This window comes from Orcinus orca, chromosome 6 (assembly GCF_937001465.1).
Source record: "Orcinus orca chromosome 6, mOrcOrc1.1, whole genome shotgun sequence".
NCBI lineage: Eukaryota > Metazoa > Chordata > Mammalia > Artiodactyla > Delphinidae > Orcinus > Orcinus orca.
The window spans coordinates 75,104,165-75,126,422 of record NC_064564.1 but is presented as its reverse complement, the minus strand read 5'-3'; positions in this window follow the sequence as shown (position 1 = coordinate 75,126,422).

Below are 22,258 nucleotides of genomic sequence, written 5' to 3'. Positions count from 1 at the left end.
TAGAATGGGGAGTTATTGTTTAACGTCTAGGATTTCAATTTTCCAAGATGAAAAAAGTTCTTGACATGGATAATGGTAATGGTTATACAACAACATAAATGTGCTTAAACCCACTAAACTGCAAATTTAAAAAATGGTGAAGATGGTAAATTTTATGTTATATGTATTTTACCACAATAAAAAAATTGGGGAACAAAGTAAAAAGAACAGGTGAGGGCCAGAATTTGGCCTTCGGGCTGTAGTTTACTGACCCCTGACTTATTGTATACCCGTCTGGGTTATCTGATTCTGATCTGGCGTTGCTTTTGAGCTACCTTACAGTCTGTAAGTTGCAGATAACTGATAGTAATGCAAAATAATTATTTTCTAAACATGGAAAATAAATTATGTCCAGTGGAGATTCAGTTGATTTCCTTCTCCCCCATGGACAAAATCATTTTCATGTCCATTTGCAAGTTTAATTTCAATATTCCTTTACTTCCTGTAAATTTGCATTTCTCTAACTTTTCATTTGAACTGCTTATAACATCTAAAACAGGTACCTCACATAATCAGTTAAAATCTTTAATACGTGGGGTTTTTTTTAATAGCTGTATGTCTTATGATTTTACCTTTTTTTGGAAAATTATCCATTAATAGTGTGCATATTGTTGATACCTGTTTCTTTGAAGTGGAAGGAGTTGTATTGCTATCAAATAATATAATTATGTGGTTGTTCATTATAATTTCTTTCCAGGAATATTTGTTGAATGAACCATTTTACCCAAAAAATAAGATTGTGTTTTCACTTAAAAATAGACTAAAAATAGACAATTTTTTTTAAAAAATGTGTGTTGTATATGGAAGTGAAAAAATCCCAAATGAGGTATCTATCTAGTCATTCATTCCCTGTCTCCCTCAAAAGAACTTGTTTTTCCCTCTTCAAACATAGGATCTAATCACCAAATTACCTTATATACCCTAAGTCTGTGTTATTTGTGTGATTCTCAGTTGATGTAGCATCAAGTATTGAAAAGTCCTCTGAAGAAGACTAAAATAAGAGTAGCATTGTGACAGTGACAATCAGTGACAGTTTGGAGTAGCACTGCTAACTTTAATGGAGGTCTTCTTGTTTGCCAGCAGACAACATCCATTTCGGTTCCCACTTAGGAATACATTATACCTTACTGAACCTTATTAAATGAAGAAAAACATGACTAAGGGAAGAGAAGCTTTTCAAAATTATACGGCAGTACAGAGCAAGTTCTCATTCAAAGACTGTTATTTAATTTTCCATTTATATCAGTCTAGGTTCAACTTATAGCAGATACACTTCACCCTAGCTAGTTGATGCAGAAAGAAAAATACTAAATGGAAATAAATGGATTTCAGATCCTTTTAGAAGGCTGAAGAAACAAGGTTTAGGCTGACTGTGGAGGTTGGTTTCTCAAAGCCACGCCATATAACTGAGGCTCCAAGGGAGTTGATGATCTTGCCAACGTCAGTAAGATGCCTACATAATTGGAAACCTCAGCTGCAGCTTCTGCCTCCAGACAAGTCAGCATCTGATAAAACCCAATCAGCAAATTGGAAACCTCAAGGCCTGCTTCTTTCTTTCCTTACGTACTTCAATTCGTCTTGTCTGCAGGTGCTTCTGATTTGTGTAATCTCAACCACAAACCTAGATCTAAGGAATTCTGGGAAATGTAGCTTGTGACTCTCCATCTCTGCGATACAGGAAATCACCAGGAAGACACCAGAATATATGCTGAGTGAGTTAATGTATCTAACTTCTCCCCCAAATTATTGACTCAGAATGGTGCTTATTCCAAATCCTCCTGTCCTTTAACTGTTCTGCAAAGGTAAGGCTGAGGGTAATGCGAGTTGGGAGATGTCCACCCTCCTGAGCCGCTGCCTCCTGGCTCTTTTAATGATCGAATGTGTTGTTTATAGTTTGGGGTTTTTCAGCGCTTATGAATAAAGCTGGTATAAACATTCAAATACAGGATTTTGTGAGAACATGAGGCTTTATTTCTCTCAGACAAATACTTAGGAATGGTATGCTGAGATGTGTGGAAAGTATATGTTTATTAGAAGCTGCTAAACTGTTTTCTAATGTGACTATACTGTATTGCTTTGCAACCAGTAGGTTAATGACAAAGAATATTGCTTCATTCTTCTTACAGTTATTTTTTGTAGTAAATGAGAGTTCCAGATATTGTGTAACATCATCAGAACTTAATATTGCTATAACATTTTTGGTTTTGGTTTAGCCTTTCTAATAGGCGCACAGTAGTAACTGATTGTGGTTTTAATTTGCAGTTGCCTTTAATTAGTGATGAATGATGTTGGGCATGTTTTCATTTCTTGCCATCCATACGTTTGTCTTGGTAGAACGCTTTGTTTTTCTAATTAATGAGTTGTGAGGGTCCTTGATATAGACTGAATACAGGTGTTTTTATTTTTTTTAGAATTGAATATATTTTTCTTTTTTTCGAATTTTTGAATTTTATTTATATTTTTACACAGCAGGTTCTTATTATCTATTTTATACATATTAGTGTATATATGTCAATCCCAATCTCTCAATTCATCCCACGACCACCACAACCCCCCTCCACTTTCCCCCCTTGGTGTCCATACGTTTGTTCTCTACATCTGTGTCTCAATTTCTGCCCTGCAAACTGGTTCATCTGTACCATTTTTCTAGGTTCCGCATATATGCGTTAATATACGATATTTGTTTTTCTCTTTCTGACTTACTTCACTCTGTATGGCAGTCTCTAGATCCATCCACGTCTTTACAAATGACCCAGTTTCATTCCTTTTTATGGCTGAGTAATATTCCATTGTATATATGTACCCCATCTTCTCTATCCATTCATCTGTTGATGGGCGCTTAAGGTGCTTCCATGACCTGACTATTGTAAATAGTGCTGCAATGAACTTTGGGGTGCATGTGTCTTTTTGAATTATGGTTTTCTCTGGGTATATGCCCAGTAGTGGGATTGCTGGGTCATATGGTAATTGTATTTTTAGTTTTTTAAGGAACCTCCATACTGTTTTCCATAGTGGCTGTATCAATTTACATTCCCACCAACAGTGCAAGAGGGTTCCCTTTTCTCCACACCCTCTCCAGCATTTGTTGTTTGTAGATTTTCTGATGATGCCCATTCTAATTGTTGTGAGGTAATACCTCATTGTTTTTCCTCATTTTTAATTGAAGTAAAGATGAATACAATATTATATGTTACAGGCATACAATACAGTGATTTACAGTTTTTAAAGAATATATTTCACTTATTATAAAACATTTGCTATATTTCCTGCATTGTACAATATATCCTTATAGCTTATTTCATATCTAATAGTTTGTACCTCTTAATCCCTTACCCTTATATTGCCCCTCCCCCCTTCCCTCTCACTGGTAACCACTACTTTGTTCTCTATATCTGTGAGTCTACTTCTCTTTTTTTGAATACAGGTTTTTTTTAAGATATGTGCCTTGCAAAAATCACAGTCTGTGTCTTGTCTGTATATATGTATACATAGAATAAAAAACACAAAACCCCAAAGAACAAACAAAAAAAAAGAGCAGGTATTAAGATAATACTCATACTCTCTGCAGTTTCCCTAATATCAGCATCCTGCATCATTAATGTAGTATATTTGTTACAATTAATGAACCAATCTTGATGCATTATTATTATCTAAATTCCGTAGTTTGAAGTTCACTCTCTGTGTTATATAGTTCTATGGGTTTAGGCAAATGAACAATATCACATATCCATCATTACAGTATCATACAGACTAGTTTCACTGCTCTCAAAGTCCCCTGTGCTTCATTTATTCATACCACCCTCAAAACCCCTGAGCCCCTGGCGAACACTGAGCTTTTTGCTGTCCTCTATAGTTTTGCCTTTTGCAAATGCATGCAGATTTAATCAAGACAGGTGAGACCACAAACTACCAGCTGTAACCTTTTCAGATTGGCTTCTTTCACTTAACAGTATGTATCAAGGGTGAGGTGGTAGAGCACAGATGTGGGAATCCTCTTACTGTCAAGGGAGCCCTGAACAAAAGGGTCCTGTAGTTTTATGGACCTGGGGTCGAGTGGGGAGCAAGAGGCAGGAGGGCTCGGAGTAGAAAAGTACTGAGTCAGAGTAGAGAAAGAGTTTTTAAGTTTCCTCCTGTGCTCCCATAAAGGTGTTTTGGCTGAGGTACCTGAGGAAGGCATTGGCCCAAAGTTCCAGATAAAGAGACCTTCAGAATGCAGGCACCTGGGCTAGGAATGCAAATATCCATAAGGATGTGGCTGCCCAGGAGCGTCTAAATCCTTGACTACAGCTCCCTTTAAAGATGGTAGTGAATGGTTGGGGAAGGGAAGTTCTCCTCTGTGTGGCCTGTTAGGTAAAGCCTCTGTCATTGTCTGTGGTTGGGCTTGAAAAAAAATCACCCATGGGTTTTTTAGTCAAGAGCCAGTGTCTTCAGTAGATTTTATTGTTGTTTCAATATGCAATACCCTGATGACATATAATGTCGAGCATCTTTTCACATATTTATTTCCCACCTGTAAATCTTTGGTGAGGTGTCTGTTCAGATCTTTTGTCCATTTTTAAATTGAGCTGTTTTTCTTATTATTGAGTTTAAAAAGTCTGTGTATTTGTATATTTTTGATACAAGTTCTTTATCAGATATGTGTTTTACAGACATTTCCTCCTAGTCTATGGCTTGTCTTCTCATTCTCTTAACAGAGTTTTGGCAGAACAGAATTTTTAAAAATTTCACTCAAGTTCAACTTACAGATTTTTTTTATTTCATGGATTGTGCTTTTGGTCTTGTAACTAAAATCTTTTCTCCAAACCCAAGGTTACATAGAATTTTTCCAAAATTGTTATAGTTTGTATTTTACCATTAAGTATATGATTCATTTGAGTTAATTTTTGTAGATGGTATAATAAGGTCTTTGTCTCTCTCCGCAGAAATGTGTAGTTTTCCTCATATTGATCTTGTACATATTTTCTTAAATTTATGCCTAAGTTTTTGAATTTTAGAAGATGCTAATGGAATTGTTCCATTTTTTCTAAGTTTTATTTCTGAGCAAAGAGTTGTTCATAATATTTTCTTATTACTCTTTTAATGTCCATGGGATCACTAGTGATGACCCCTCCTTCATTTCTGATATTAGCAGTTTGTTTCTTGTTTTTCTCATAGTTACCCTGGCTAGAAGTTTATCAATTTATTGATCCTTTTAAAGGTTAAGTTTTTGGTTTCATTGGTTTTCTCTGTTGATTTACTGTTTTCAATTTCATTGGCTCTGTGCTAATTTTATTTTCTGTTTGCTTTAGTCTTAATTTTAATATTTTTTTCTCTAGACTCCTAAGGTGAACACTTAGATTATTGATTTTAGGTCTCCTCTTTTCTAATATATGTATTCAATGCTATATACTTCCTTCTAGTTCACTGCTTTCGCTGCTTCCATAAATGTTGGTAATTTGTATTTTCATTTTATTTTAGTTAAAATATATTTAAATTTTTCCCATCTTTTTATTTTTGACCCATGTGGTATTTAGAAGTGTTTTGTTTAATGTCCAAATATTTGGGGATTTTTTTGGCCATCTTTCTGTTATTGATTTCTATTTTAATTCATTGCCGGCTGAGAATATACTTTGTATAATTTCTGTTGTTTTAAATTTGTTAAGATGTATTTTATCACGAGTCTCTATTACTCCTTCACCTTTGAAGGATAATTTCACTGAATACCGAATTCTAGGTTGGTAGGTTTTACTTTGGTGCATATGCCACGTGAGCGTGGGAAGAATGTGTGTGTTTTCTGCTGCTGTTGCAGTAAACATGCTTGTCCTATGGTCTGGAGGGAGACATTGTCTCTATCTTCCAATGATAATTGCCATATAAAGATTCTTGAGAAGATTGTGCCGAAAAAGTAATCGGTGCCTCATTCCAAGACAGGCAGAAATACTGGGAGAAATCCAAATGCAAAATTTACAAATGCACCCTCTTTAATAGAGTACTATTCAAGTTAGCTATTTTATTTTGAGTGAGCTTTGGTAGTTGCATTTTTAAAGAAAATTATCTATTTCATATAATTGAATAAACTCAATTATATGAATTGTTGAATTACTGGGCATAGAGCGTTTTTTGTAACATTCCTTTTTTATTCTTTAAAGTCTATAGACTTGGTAATATTTTCCCTTTATTATTCCTGTTACCAGTAATTTGTATTTTCTCCTTTTATTTGTTAGTCAGTTTGGTTTGATATTAATCAATTATAATAATCCTTTCAAAATACTAGCTTTTAGTTTCATTGATATTATCTATTAATTTTTGGCTTTGTAATTCCATTGACTTCTCTTTTTGTTTTTGCTATTTCCTTCTGTATGCTTTCTTTGTGTTTAATTTGCTCTTTATAGATTCTTTTTTAATTTTTAATTTAAAAAAATTTTATTTATTTTTGGCCGTGTTGGGTCTTCATTGCTGCACGCAGGCTTTCTCTAGTTGTGGTGAGAGGAGGCTACTCTTCGTTGTGGTGCACGGGCTTCTCCTTGAGGTGGCTTCTCTTGTTTCAGAGCACGGGCTCTAGGTGTGCAGGCTTCAGTAGTTGTCACGTGCAGGCTCGTGGGTCAGTAGTTGTGGCACACAGGCTCTACAGTGCAGGCTCAGTAGTGGGAACTGAGTGTCCCCTGCATTGGCAGGCAGATTCTTATCCACTGCGCCACCAGGGAAGTCCCTAGATTCTTTTTTTTTTAAATATTTATTTATTTATTGGCCACGAAGCATGCAGGATCTTAGTCCCCCAGCGAGGGATCGAAGCCGTGCCCCCAGCATTGGGAGCATGGAGTCAACCACTGCACCACCAGGGAAGTCCCTATAGGTTCTTAAAGTGGATCATTGATTTGAGACCTTCTTTTCTAATAAAAACATACATACCATAAATTTCTAAGCACTCAACAAATTTTTTATATTTTATTTTCATTTTTATTCAGTTAAAAATGTTTTTTAATTTCCCTTGACCCATGAAGTCCTTCCTCTTTGAACCATAAATTATTTATATTCCAAACAGTTCTATGATAAGCCTTCCCATTTTGTGTTTTATTTCTTTTAACTTGCCATTTGTATTTTTGATTCCCTTACTTCATTCTTGGTAAATTGTTTAGATATATCATCCAGATTTCTAATTCTTTCTTTAGCTAATCTATTACAATTTTTATTTTATCAGTTATATTTTTTAATTATGGAAATTAATTATTCTCAACTATGTTATTTTTCATGGTTAATTATTCTCACCATTTCTATAATTCATATCATTATTTCTTTAAACATTTCATATAATTCTGCTTTCTGTATAGGATAATGACAATTGGCAAGTCTTTAGTGACCAAATATTATGCTGTTTGTTTGTCTTGACTTTCAGTAGTTTCTTTCTCCTCAGTCTGGTGATGATTTGTGTGTGTGCACTTGTGTGTTTGTGTGATCATTCAGGATTTTAATCTCTGGAAGTTCTGTTGCTTACCTTTAGGGACACTTTAGAAAGAGAGTTTGACTTTGCTTTAAGGCCCCAACTACTTTTTATTCTTTTCTTTCTTTTTTTTTTTTTTTTTTTTTTTGAGGCCCATCCCAATTCTTGGTCCTGGGTGTTCCTACTCTGCCTCCAGGTCATAGACATCTGGGCTTCTGGCCAACATTATACCCCCTACCCCCACCCATATAGAGCGTGGTATTCTTATTTGTTTTTTTAGAAGATATGGGGAGACGAGCAGTGCCACCAAAAGTGTGTCCAATCTGGAAATCTGCTTGTTGTGGATCAGGGGTAGTTATTCACAGACTTGCAAACATAAATAATACCAGTTATTGTAATCTTTATGTACTAATTGCTAAAGTTCAAAATATGATAAAGCTTAAGTTAAGAAATTTCTTAACTAGTCTTCTTACAATTGGGCTATATCTTTCACCTGAGTACAAATGAGAAAATTTATTTTGTTCTATCCCTAATTAAAATCTATATTAATTCTCCCTTGCTTGCAGAATAAAAATCAAGCTCTTCAGTATAACCTTCAAGTCCTCTCTTTATCTTTTTCCAATCTGTCTTCTTCCACTTTTCTATATAAACTTGTTGCACCAGAACATCTAGGCTCTACTTAATATGCTGTAATCTTTCAACAACTATTGTTTTTGATGTTTCCTCTGTCTGTGCGGCCCTTCTGTTGAAATTCAGATATATTTGTTTCATCTCTCAAAATCCTGCACAAGTATTTGCACTATTATGAAGGCTTATCTAAGTTTCCCTCTATAAGAAGAATAAATGCTATCCTTCCCTCTTCTTCCGTATACTCAGAGCCATTTTGTATGCCCTGTTATAGTTCATGGTTTTATGATTTTTTATGTACCTATTTTGACTTACTGATGATATATTCTTAAGAAGTGGGAGAGTGTTCTCTGTATCCTCAGGGCATAGCAATCAGTGTATGCAGGTGCGTAAACCAAATACTAAGGTATAGTTGTTGACAGTGTATATCTAGACAGAAACAGCACATTACATGGAAATATTCTATAATTGGTGTAAAAAAATCCATTTTGAGTTCTATATATTACCACTTACTCTCTGTCTTTGGCCAAATCTAAATATTGACCATGTTAAAGTTGACTTTTGTCATCTACAGATAAATACTTGCTTCCATTGAAATATACATTAGGTATATAGCATCTTTCTACACTGAGAAGCATTATGATAAATAGCTCTAAGAAACTGAATTGGTATCTAATGAAGGGTGTCTTTGAGGTTGGTGTTTACTGCTTTATTTACTCTCCTATTGTAGAAGAAGGGAAGAAAATTATCTTTTTTAATTAAAATAATTCATTAATCCTGCATAACTATTTTGTTATTATCCCTTATATCATCAGAATCATATGTTAATTGTGTTTCCCTCTGTTTTATTTTCTAGACGTTCCTTTCTGAAATGTGTGACTAATTTCTGGTAGGCGTATTGGACTTTCTGACATGGATTTATTAACTTTACCCTTATATTAATATATTTTTATTTATTTTCCTCTTGATTTTATGCTTACAGTAATCGTGGTCATCATGTTATAATTGTATACATTATTACAAATACTTCTCAGTCAGTGGTCCCCAACCTTTTTGCGCCAGGGACCAGTTTTGTGGAAGAAAATTTTTGCACGGAAGCAGGGGCAGTGGGGATGGTTCAGGCGGTAATGCGAGCGATGGGGAGCTATGGCGAGCAGCAGATGAAATTTCTCTTGCTCTCCCACCACTCACCTCCTGCTGTGCGGCCCAGTTCCTAGCAGGCCACGGACTGATACTGGTCCCTGGCTCGGTGTTGGGGACCCCTGCTCTAAATAATGTTTGGAATTATGAAACTTTATCAAACAGTAAATGAATCAGTCCTTTTGGCTTACTCATATAGTTGTTAGGAGAAGCAAATTAGTTGGTGTAAGTGAAAATACATTGTAAGTTACTAAGCATTTTGTTTTTACGAACAATTATTATTTGATCCCATAAGTTAATGGTAGTACACCATCTTTAATGGTTTATAAGCAAATTAGAGTCAAATAGGGAATTATCTAACCAATAATTTATATATGCAGTCTCTTTCAGAACTAATAAATTATTGAATAATTTTAATTAGGCAACTTCTCAGAGTGCTGAACATTATTATCATTACTAATAAAAATCTGTTCATTTATCTAATACCAAATCTATGCCTATAATAAAAGTCTGTGGATAACTTTTAAAAATTCTTCTTCCTTCCCAAAAGTGATACGTTGAGGTTTTTATACAGGATCCTTAACTACCCTGGTGTAGTGTAAATAGCATGGATTATCATCTTGCTAAAATTAGACCAAGTTGAAATCATAGTTCCCTCAACTATGAGATCCAGAAAATGTACCAATCACTAGATTGCAGGAAGTATTAAATCACATAATATGTTCATACTAGACATTCATTAAATATTAGTGCTGTTTTCTTCTTCCTTTAGCTAAATTAGGAATTATATGAGCTAGTAGAATTTACAGTGGCACCCTGTTAATTGTTGTTTGTTTTCTGTAGGACCTCAAATAACATTGGGCTCAAAAATCTGTCATTTTATTGATTTGTGCAAGTGTTCCATCTCAATTTGCCTAATCCTCAAAATATTCTCTTCCTCTATGCTCTCTCAATTTTCTTCCACCTTAGAGGAAAAGAAAGTGATTGGCTTAATTTATATTTTGGTGTAAAAGACTGTGTTCCTTACCCTGCATGGGAATGTTCATATTTTTTAAAAGGAAAGGTTTTATATTAAAGAGATCTTTAGTACTTAGATGATAAAATAGGTTTGCTGACTCTGAACCAGTGAATTACCAGCTGGACCTAGAGCGGGGGAGACGCACACACACACTCACTCTCACACATTTTTTTTCCTCTGACAAGGAGATAATCTGAATGTTTAATGATAATAGAGGTCAGGCCAGAGAAAGATCAATGTAATTATTTTAAAAATTAACAAAAGTTTTCTTTTCCCCTCTGGAATTTTAGATGATGCATTTTATCCATGTAGATAAAAATGGGAAATTAGATAGAAAAAAATTACTTCTTTATATGATGACATTAAAAAATTCTAGATATATAAATTAAAACATGCCTAAATCAGTTGTACATTTATCTCAAGTACAGATATGTATAGTAGCCACTATCATTTTAGAATGTGCACTTTTATTCTTTGACATGGATACACATCAGTTCAATAAAATTGCATAATTTATTTCATCAGAGATTTTCTGTCTTTGCCTCTTGGCTAAATTGAAGGTAAATTGAATTTTTCAAATTATACAATGGGTATTCTCACAAGGATATTTAAAATTTTTTGGCTAACCAAAATTCAGTTACTAGATAGAAAATTTACATGAAATCATTCTGTGGCTGCTTTCTCAGTATTATAGAATGGTATACAATCATCTCTAAAATAGTTCTTTTCTATTTTAATTATGCTACTTAAATATTATGTCTTCAGCTTTCAATGTCAATTAAGCATTACTGTATGTGCATATAAATTTTAATGTCTAATTAAATTTCGATATTGAAAACTTTGTTATTCAATTCTGAGATCTATGAATCAACAAGAACTTGCTAACAGTGCCAAAAAAGAAAATAGTAGAATCATTAATAGTAGAATCATTAATATAGATGTAAATGCTTGTTTGTACACATATTCAAATATATTCAACTAACATTTTTTCTTGTAAGCCTCATAGATCCAAAGTATTGTTTTTCTCACTTTGATGCGTTACGGAAGTTGTTCTTAACTGGGGTGGTGTGGGGGGGTTGCATTTTGCTCCCAAGGGTACATTTGGCAATGTCTGGAGGCTTTTTTCATTGTTACAACTGAGGTGGGAGGTGCTACTGGCATCTCATGGCTGGAGGACAGGGATGTTGCTGAACATCTTAGAATATACAGTACACCCCCTCTTCCCCAACAAGAAATTATCCAGTCCAAAATGTTAGTATTTCCAGGATTGAGAAACACTGCCTTACAGTCTATTATGTAAGATGATATAGATACATTAGTAACTACAGTTAAATTAACAATAACTAGCTGATTCTAGGCATCATGAGGAGTATTCTGTTCAATATTTAGCTCTTCTAATTTAATTTTCACACAATCCAAGGACTGTTATTATCATTTTATAGACATATGAGGAAATCTAATATATCTCATATAGAAAGTACTAATTGTCAATCACTTAATTCAAAACAAATATTATACTAATAACAAAACTACTGGAATTTCAACCACATACTACAAGTGATGGTAATGTCACACTTATCTTGCTTCTCTTGGTACCAGATGTAAATAATATATTGGGCAAATAATTTACCAACTAGCTGTGTTTCAGACAGGGAAGGAAAGGATCACAGATTTTAATGTCTAAATAAATTTTGATGTTCAAAACTTCATTATTCAATTCTGAGATCTACGAATCAATAAGAACTTGCTAACAGTGCCAAAAAAGATAATAGTATTAGTAGAATCCTTAATATAGTGATTCCAAGTCCCTAAGGATCATTATTAGGCTAGAAAGCAGTTAACTTTTTGAGCATTTACTTTGTTTTGTCTACTTTTTAATGCGTTTTGTAAATACTATCTTATTTAATTGTAGCCACTATCCTGTGAAATAGATATTATACTGATTGCATTTCATACTGGAAAAATAAAGCTTAAGAAGTATGGCAGAATATCACAGAGTCAATAGAAGACTGGGTTTATAACCTAAATGTGTCTGGCTACAAAGCAATGCTGTTTCTAACACTATGTGATCTCTTCCTAGTTTTACTTAGAGATGAGATATTTTGCTGTCTGGGCCAGTAGAAAATAACCCAGATTAGTAATGATTACAAACTTAAAACAATGTATAAGTAATTCCCAAGGACTAGTATATAAATTATAAGTTTTGAAGGCTAAGTGCCAACATTATTAAGATGTTGTACCTGTTAGGAATGGCTTTGACTGCAATTAATAGAAAACCTTACTAATAGTGTCCTAACCAATCCCTATTCCTCCCATAAAGAGAAAACATGAGGTAGGTCTTCTCATCATAGTAGGAGTGTTTCAGTGAAGTCTGGGTCCTCGGTTAGGACCTCTTTTATTCTCGTGGACTTTTTCTCATGGTCACAATTAGTTTGGAGCAGCTCCAAGCATTATTTTGTCACACTACGGAGAACAAGGAAGAGAGAAGCAGAAAGGGCTTTATTTTCACGATACTTTGGCTGGCGGATGGGGGTGGTGGGGAGATATAAGAAAAAAAAGCTTTTCCAGAAGCTCTAAGTAGACTTGCTTTACATTTTATTGGTCAGAACTAGATCACACAGTCACCTCTAGTTGCAAAGGAGGTTAATTTTTCTTTCCATTCTTTTAGGAACCAGGTTGGGAAATCTCTTAATGAGCCAATGAAAAGTGGCACTACAGATTTTGTAGTTAACAAAGCAATTTCACGTTTTGTCTCATTTGCTGTATCTATAATAAAAAATAACAACAGAATGCTATATAAATATCCTAAAAGTAATGCATTTATTAGTTAACAGCAACATTGTTGAAGATTATTTGACCATATATATGAGGGTTTATTTATGGTTTCTCCATTTCATTGCTCTATTTGTCTTTATGCCATAACCACACTGTTATGAATACTGTAACTTTGTAGTATGTTTATAAATCAGGAAATGTGAATCCTTCAACTTTGTTGTCCTTTAACAAAATTTTATGGCATTTAGATTCCCTTGAAATTCAATATGAATTTTATGATGGATTTTTTTAATTCTGTAAAAAAAGGCTATTGGAATTTTGATAGAAATTGTGGGGCATTGTGTAGATCACTTGGGTACTATGAACATCATAACAATCTTATATTTTTTAATATATGAACACTGGATGTCTTTCCATCTATTTGTGTCTTTAATTTCTTTCAACAATGTTTTATAGTTTTCAGTGTACAAGTCTCTCACCTCCTTGGTTGAGATTATTTCTATATGTTTTATTCTTTTTGATGCTATATAAATGGAATTGTTTTCTTAATATCCTTTTTGGACTATGTGCTGTTAGTGTACAGAACCACAACTGATTTTTTTTGTGTGAATTTTTTATATTGCAGCTTTACTGAATTTAGTTATCAGTCTAACAGGTGTTTTTGTTTTTGTTTTTGGTGTGTGTGTGTGTGGATGGAATGTTTAGGGTTTTCTACATAAAAGATAATGTCAACTGCAAATTACCTTACTTTTCAGTATGGCTGCTTTTTATTTCTATTCTTGCTTAATTTACCTGGCTAAGACTGCTAATACTATGTTGAATAGAATTGGTGAGAGTGGGCATTCTTGCCCCGTTCATGGTCTTAGAGGAAAAGCTTTCCTTCTATCACCATTGAGCCGGATGTTTCTTGTGAGGTTTTCATAAATGGCCTTTATTATATTGAAGTAGTTTCCTACTATACCCAGATTACTAAATGTTTATCATGAAAGTGTATGTCATTTTGTCAAATGCTTTTTTTGCACCAGTTGAAATGATTATGTGGTTTTTTCCTTCTTTTTGTTAATGTGATGTATTCCATTAATTGATTTTCATATGTGGAACCATTCTTTCATTCCAGGATTAAATTCCACTTCATGGTGTTTAATACTTATAATGTGCTGCTGAATTCAATTCCCTAGTTTCTTCTTTTAGGGTTTTTGCATCACAATTCATCAAGGATATTGGTCTATAGTTTTCTTATAGTGTCTTTATCCATCTTTGGTAACAGAATAATGCTGGTCTCATAGAATCTAGAGGTTGGAAATACTCTCTCGAATTTTTTGAAGAAATTTGAGAAAGAATTATATTAACCCTTCTTTAAATGTTTGGTAGAATTCTCCAGTGAAGCCATCTTTCCTGGGCTATTCTTTATTGGGAGGTTTTTGATTACTGATTCAATCTCCTTACTAGTTATTGGTCTATTTATATTTTCATTTTCCATGTGATTCAGTCTTTGTAGGTTGTATGTTTCTAGGAATTCATCCATTTCTTCTAGATCATCCAGTTGTTGGCATGCAGTTGTTCATAGTGTCCCCTTATAATTTTTTTATTTCTATGGCATTGGTTGTAATGTCATCTTTAATTTCTGATTTTAGTAACTTGACTCTTCTCTCTTTTTTTCTTTTTTTGCGGTACACTGGCCTCTCACTGTTGTGGCCTCTCCCGTTGCGGAGCACAGGCTCCCGACGCGCAGGCTCTGGATGCGCAGGCTCTGGATGCGCAGGCTCCAGACGCGCAGGCTCAGCGGCTATGGCTCACGGGCCCAGCCGCTCCGCGGCATGTGGCATCTTCCCGGACCGGGGCATGAACCCATGTCCCCTGCATCGGCAGGCGGACTCTCAACCACTGAGCCACCAGGGAAGCCCTCTCTTTTTTTCTTGATTAATTTAGCTAAGGGTTTGACAATTTTGTTGATCATTTCTGCTCTTTTATCTCTTCTCTAATCTTTTTTATTTCTTCTTTCTGTGAGCTTTGGGATTAGTTTGTTCTTTTCCTAGTTTCTTGAGGCATAAAGTTAGGTTTTGGGTTTGAAATATTTCTTCTTTTTTAATGTATGCATTTACAGCTATAAACTTCCCTGTTATCACTGCTTTAGTGTGTCCCTTAAGTTTTGGTATGTGTGTTTTCATTTTCATTTGTCTCAGATATTTTTTCTAATTTCCCTGGTAACTTCTTTGGCCCATTGGTTGTTTAACAGTGTGTAGTTTAATTCGAGATATTTGTTGATTTTCCAGTTTTCATCGTGCTGCTGATTTCTAGTTTTATTCTATTTTAATCAGAAAAGACATTTCATAAAAGTTCAGTTTTCTTGAATTTGCTAAGACTTGTTTTGTGACCTAACATGCGTTCTATCATTGAAAAGGTTCTTTGTGTACTTAAGAAGAATGTATATTCTGCTGTTGTTGAGTGGAGTGTTCTGTATTTGCCTGTTACCTCTGATTGGTCCATAGTGCTGTTGAAGTCTTCTATTTCATTATTGATATCCTTTCTGATTGTTCTGTTCATTATCGAAAGTAAGCTAATGAATTTTCTTACTTTTATTGTGTTGCTGTCTATTTCTCCACTCAAGTCTGTCAAAATTTGCTTCGAATATTTAGGAGCTCTCAGTTTCAGAGCGTAAATATTTATAATTATTTTATCTTCCTGGTGAATTGATCCTTTTATCATTATATAATGTCTTTCCTTGTCTCTTACAATATTTTCTGAACTAAAATCTATTTTGTCTGATATTAGTAGAGTCATCCTTGCTCTCTTTTGGCTACTGTTTGCATGGAATATCTTTTTCCATCCTTTCACTTTTAGCTTATGTGGGTCATTAGATCTAATATGAGTATCTAACAGGTAGCATATAGTTGGATCTTTTTTAAAAATAAATCCATTCAAAGAGTAAAAAATTACTCTTTGGGAAGGACTTACTATTGTTATTGTAATTCTGTAAATTGTTTTCTGTACGTCTTATAGCTTCTTTTCTCCTCCTTTTCTCTCTTGCTTCTTTCCTTTCTGTTTCATTGATTTTTTATATGATATATTTTAATTTTCTTATTATTTTCTCTTGTGTATAGTCTATAGATATTTTGGTTACCATTGCAATTCTATAAAACATCTTAAAGCTATAGCATTCTGTTTTAAACTGATAACAACTTAACTTCAGTTGCCTATAAAACTATGTTTATAGCTGCATTTCCTTTATTTTATTGATGTCCTAAATTAAACTGTATACTTTGTATATTCATTAAGATAGATGTATAGTTATTTTAAAAGTTTTTTGTCATTTTTATTCTATACATCAAAATTTCAATAGCACAGGTTATGTTTGTCTGTATCTATCTTTGCCAGAGAACTTATATTTTTATATGCCTTTGTGTTGCTGTCTACCATTCTTTTATTTCAACTTGAAGAATTTCCTTTAACATTTCTTGTATAGCAGGTCTAGTGGTGAAGTACAACTTCAGCTTTTCTTTATTTGCAGAAGTTTTCATTCCTTCTTCATTTTTGAAGGATAATTTTGCCAGATACAGTATTCTTGGCTGCCTTTTTTTTTTTCTTTCAGAAATTTGAATATATCATTCTACTCCTTTCTGGCCTATACAAGCTTCCTTGTATGTGATGAATTACTTTTATCTTGCTGCTTTCAAGAGTCTCTCTTTGTCTTTGAAAGTACAGTTTGATTATAATATGTCTTGATAGGATTCTCTTTGGATTAACCTAGTTGGAGTTCCTTGCTCTTAAATCTGTATGTCCATTTAGCTTTCAGACTTGGCATGTTTTCAGCCATTGTTTTTTCAGATATGCTCTCTGCCTCTTTCTCGTTCTTTCTCTTCTCCTTAAGGTATTCCCATAATACATATCTTGATCTATCTGCTAGTATCTCATAAGTCCCTTAGACTCTTTTCTTTGCTTTTCCTTATTGTTTTTTCTTTTTGCTCCTCTGACTGGATGACTTCAAATAACCTGTCTTCAAGTTCCCTAGTTCTTTCTTCTGCTTACCAAATCTGCTGTTGAAACCTACTAATTAATTTTTAAGTTCAGTTATTTTATTTTGAGATCCAGAATTTTTGTTCTTTTCCACAGTTTCTATCACTTTGTTTTATCCTCATTTTGTTCATGCACAATTTTCCTGATTTTGTTCAGTTGTTTATCTTGTGTTTTATTTTAGCTCACTGAGCATCTTTTTTACACTTATTTTAAGTTTTTTGCCAGGCAGCAAAGTATGGTTGCTCTACAATATTATATAAGTTACAGGTGTACAATATAGTGATTCACAGTTTTTAAAGGTTATACCCCATTTATAGTCATAAAATATTGACTATATTCCCTGTGTTCCACAGTATATCCTTGTAGGTTATCTTATACCTAATAGTCTGTACCTCTTACTCCTCTACCCTTATATTGCCCCTCCCCACTTCTCTTTCTTTACTGGTAACCACTAGTTTGTACTCTATATCTGTGAGTCTGCTTCTTTTTGTTATATTCACTAGTTTGCTATATTTTTTACATTCCACATATAAGTGATATCATGTAGTATTTGTCTTTCTCTGTCTGACTTATTTCACTTAGCATAATGTCCATCCATGTTGATGCAAATGGCAAAATTTTGTACTTTTTTATGGCTGAGTAGTATTCCATTGTGTATATATACCAAATCTTTATCCGTTCATCTGTTGATGGATACTTAGGTTGCTTCCATATCTTGGCAATTGTAAATAATGCTGCTATGAACACCGGGGTGCATGTATCTTTTAAAATTAGTGTTTTTGTTGTTTTGTTTTTTGGATATATACTCAGGAGCAGAACTGCTTTGTCATATGGTCATTCTATTTTTAGTTTTTTGAGAAACCTTCATACTATTTTCCACAGTGGCTGCACCAATTTATATTCTCAGCAGTAGTGTACAAGTGTTCCCTTTTCTTCACATCCTTGCCAACGTTTGTTATATGTGTTCTTTTTGATGACAGACATTCTGACAGGTGTGAGGTGATATCTCATTGTGGTTAATGGAAACTAACTAAACTTCAACGCTTTTGCACAGCAAAGGAAACCATCGACAAAATGAAAAGACAACCTACTGAATGGGAGAAAATATTTGCAAATGATATGACTGATAAGGGATTAATATACAACATTATAAATAGCTCATACGATGCAACATCAAAAAAAAAAAAAAGAACCTGATTAAAAAATGGACAGAAGAACTGAATAGACATTTTTTTCAAAGAGGATATACAGATGACTAAGAGGCACATGAAAAGATGCTCAACATTGCTAATCATCAGGGAAATGAAAATCAGATCTGTATTTCTTTAGTCAGTTTCTGGAGTTTTATTTTGTTCCTTTCCTAGGCTTGTTCCTTTATTTCTTTGTATGCCTTATAATTTTTTTGCTAGGATTTGAGCATTTGGAAAAAAACACCTCTCCTAATCTTCTTATACTGGCTTCGTATAGGGGAAGACCTTCATTAATCATTTCAACCTACAGCTGGCCTGTAAGTTCTTGGATCTCTCAAACCTCTTCTGATCTCTTGTTCCCTCTGACATTGGCTTGCAGAACTTCAGCTCTAATGTGCTGCATACCTCTGTTTTCTGCAGCTTTTAAAGTCTGGCAATGGTCCTGTCAGTGCTCTGTGTCAAGTGAGACTGAAATCCATCTCTCAGGCAGCCCCCAGACAAGCCAGAACATTGAACACATGGTCCACTTTTTTGTTTCCATCCTAAGGGAGAAACCCTGTATGGGTGATTTCCTCTCAGTAGCTTAATGCTTTGCTGCATAAGGGAAGAACAGTGGACAAGGACAACAAACTCCACAAATTTTCATACCTTTGTCACTAGAATTCTATATTGGTTTTATAGTGGTCTGAGTGCTATAGCTTGAGTGGTTTCTAGAGTTCTCACAGAAGTATTCTGGTCTATACATACATTGTTGTTAACTTGGTTTCTTTGTGGGGGAAGGAGGGCCTGTGTCTTCCTAGTTCACCATCTTGACCTAAACTGGATTCCACATATTTTAATGATAATTCTCTTCAAGTAATGAAGCTCACTTACATTCCTTGCTCATTCTTAGCCTCTCCAATTTCACTGTTGTTTCCTCTGGGATAAGGCATCTGAGGGTGACTTCCTCTTTGGATTCAGTTCCAGAATCAGTCCATTCAAAGTCACAGTCTCTTGATTCATGAACCAAAAGGGACCTTCTCATTTTGTGATACCTTTTTGTAAATGTGCACCTTCATTTGACTCACCAAGTAACATATCACAAACAACCAGTTAAAAGGAGGAATAAGTGAGTCCACATGAATAAGTGAATACACATGATTTGGTATATTTTCAGGCTATCCTGACTACTATTGCCATTAGAAGGTGCATTAGTAGGATTCTCTGAGAGCTGTAAGGTCAGGATCAAATGATGCTACACCCTTCCCTATCCTCCACTTCTTCTCATAGCAATGTAGAGATTCTTTACATAAAAGATACATATGGCCAGTTCTTCTAAGGGCTGGTCATACTAAGTTCACAGTAATAAAAGGAAATACTCATTAGACATATGTACTCTACATTAGCAGAAAGCTGATGTCAAAATGCTCTGAGAAAATGTGGGTGTGGTTGATAATCACAGCCTCTAATTTTCAAGAGAGATTAAAACATGTAAATATAAGAGTAAATTTTAATCTTAAAGGGAAAACACCTCTAAAAAAACAAAGCATTGAAACTTTGAAAGTAATTCCTGAAAGAGCTCAGAATATAGCATTGCATAGAAGAATAGAAGGGAGAGAGATACATACTTGAGGTTCTTTAGAAATAATGGCAAGTGGCTGTTAAAATATTCTCGAGGAGAAAGAGTCCATTATCAGTTGAATAATGTAATAATGGAGGTAATAATAACAGTTTTAGAGTTCTACGCATAGGAAGAAAATAAATCTCCAAAACAGGAGATGTAATCTAGCTCCTAACAAAGAGGTATTGTAATGATCATAAGAGATGGAAAGAACTACTTGCTTCTACTTTGCTTCTATACATTTTTTAGAAGATAATGATCTTTTAAACTGCAGCATTAAAGCCAACATGGCTAATCATCACCCTTGGACCAAAGAGAGGAGGAAACATTTTCATAGTGATCACCATTTGTTGAGTGCCTACTCTGTGTCAGGAAATATCCTTAGCAATTTACATAAATTCTCCCTAACCTAAGAACCCTATGAGATAGGTATTATTTTCTGGATTTATAATTGAAAAAACTAATGCTAGACAGATAAAATTAAATGCTCATGGTCACACAAAAGTAGCTTGTATAGAATTGAAAAGCCATGTCTGTCCACAATACTAGGCTGTGTAGGAAGTTATTAAGACAATTATAATATGATTGCAAAAGCACTTTTTGTGGTGGGTCAGATAAAACAAAGAATGAGAAATTTGCTAGACAATTGGATGTGGGCTAACACATTTGTTTTTAAAGAAATAGCAAATTTGATTCTGGAAACCCACAATTGGTAACTTTGACTTTTGTGCATGGCACAAACAGATGATTTTGAACAATTTTGGGGGGTGAAGGAGGGAAGTGATAGTCACTGGATTTAACCATCAGTTTATTTAGAGTAATTAAGACCAAATTCACCTATCTTTGGTTTGTTTTTTTTCATTTGTTTAAACAAACCATATCATTCATAGTAAAAGCTTTATTTTTTTGAATAAAGTTAAAATGGTAAATATTGTTCAAGGTGAATATTGTTCAAGGTGAATATTGTTTTCATGGTTTGTTTTACATATAAAAGATTATATTAAAATTATTTTAACTGTAAATTTATTCAGTCTTTTTTTTTTTTTTTTTTTTTTGCGGTACACGGGCCCCTCACTGTTGTGGCCTCTCCCGTTGTGGAGCACAGGCTCAGCAACCATGGCTCACAGGCCCAGCCGCTCTGCGGCATGTGGGATCTTCCTGGACTGGGGCACGAACCTGTGTCCCCTGCATCGGCAAGCAGACTCTCAACCACTGTGCCACCAGGGAAGCACTATTCAGTCTTTTTTAGGATGAATTAACAGATGTAGGATTGCTGTTCAAAAGTATATGCATGTTTAAAACTAAACTAAAAATATATGCACATTTAAAACCTTAATAAATACTGTTAACTTGCTTATCCCAATGGTTTATTTTTAGCACCGATATTAAATAACAGTTTCTGATTTTCTGTCCTTTGATAACTTTGGGCTACTTTTACTTTTTGCTAAAGTTGTATTAGACAACTTATACCTCAATTTTTTTTAAATTTGAATTTCTTTGATTAATAGATTAAGTATTTTTTATATTTATTTTTTATTTTCATTTCAAATTGCATACTTATGTCCTTTGCCTATTTTTTTAGTGGAGTGTCATTTTTTAATTCTTTGCACTTGCTATTTACATATGAAAGGTATTAAAACTCATGTAAAATTTTGCAAATGTTGCACCTGAGTTATTAAATTTTTGAATTATTATTTCAAAGTAATGTGTTTTTATGTCTACCTCCTTACTTTACTCAGCAAGCAGTTGCACCTATTTAGGTTTTGTTAACAGATGTTATCAATCCTATGAAAGAGTATTTAATGGCACACATAGCATTTTCATGAGACAAAAGAAAAAAAAACTGGAGATATTGTTTACATGACTAAATCAGGGTTCAAAACCGTATCTCAACAGATTGAAACTGTTATCCAAGATATACAGGATCCATTTAACAGAAAGGGTTATGAGTTTTCCCTTATAGACTCAAAATATATGCTCAATCTTTGCATAAATATACATTTGGGGTGACAGATTAACAGCAGTCCTGGAAAAAAAACCATTTCATTTTCATAGTGCGTGATGCTTTCTAAAAGAAAATAAAGGCAATGGAGAGTGCCTTTTTAAAAGCAGGGCATGCATTACACAAAGATAAAATAGGTATGCAGTTCTACACATTGGCAAGACCACTTTTGGAATATTTCATTCAGTTCTGAGACTTGTGTTTTAAGAAAGACCATGAGAAACTATGGGAAGTCTTCTTGAGTGCATTTTTTTAGGAGTTGAGGATATAAGGGGATGAGAAGAGTGGGAGGTCTAGAATCTGCATCATGCAACTGTAATACTAAAGGCAAAAATCACATTAAACAAAACAAACATGAATGAGCTGTCCCTCAGTGTGCAAATAGTCTGTGCTTTAATGTTTTTGGAGATTTCTGAGTTGAAGTTCATGTTGAGCT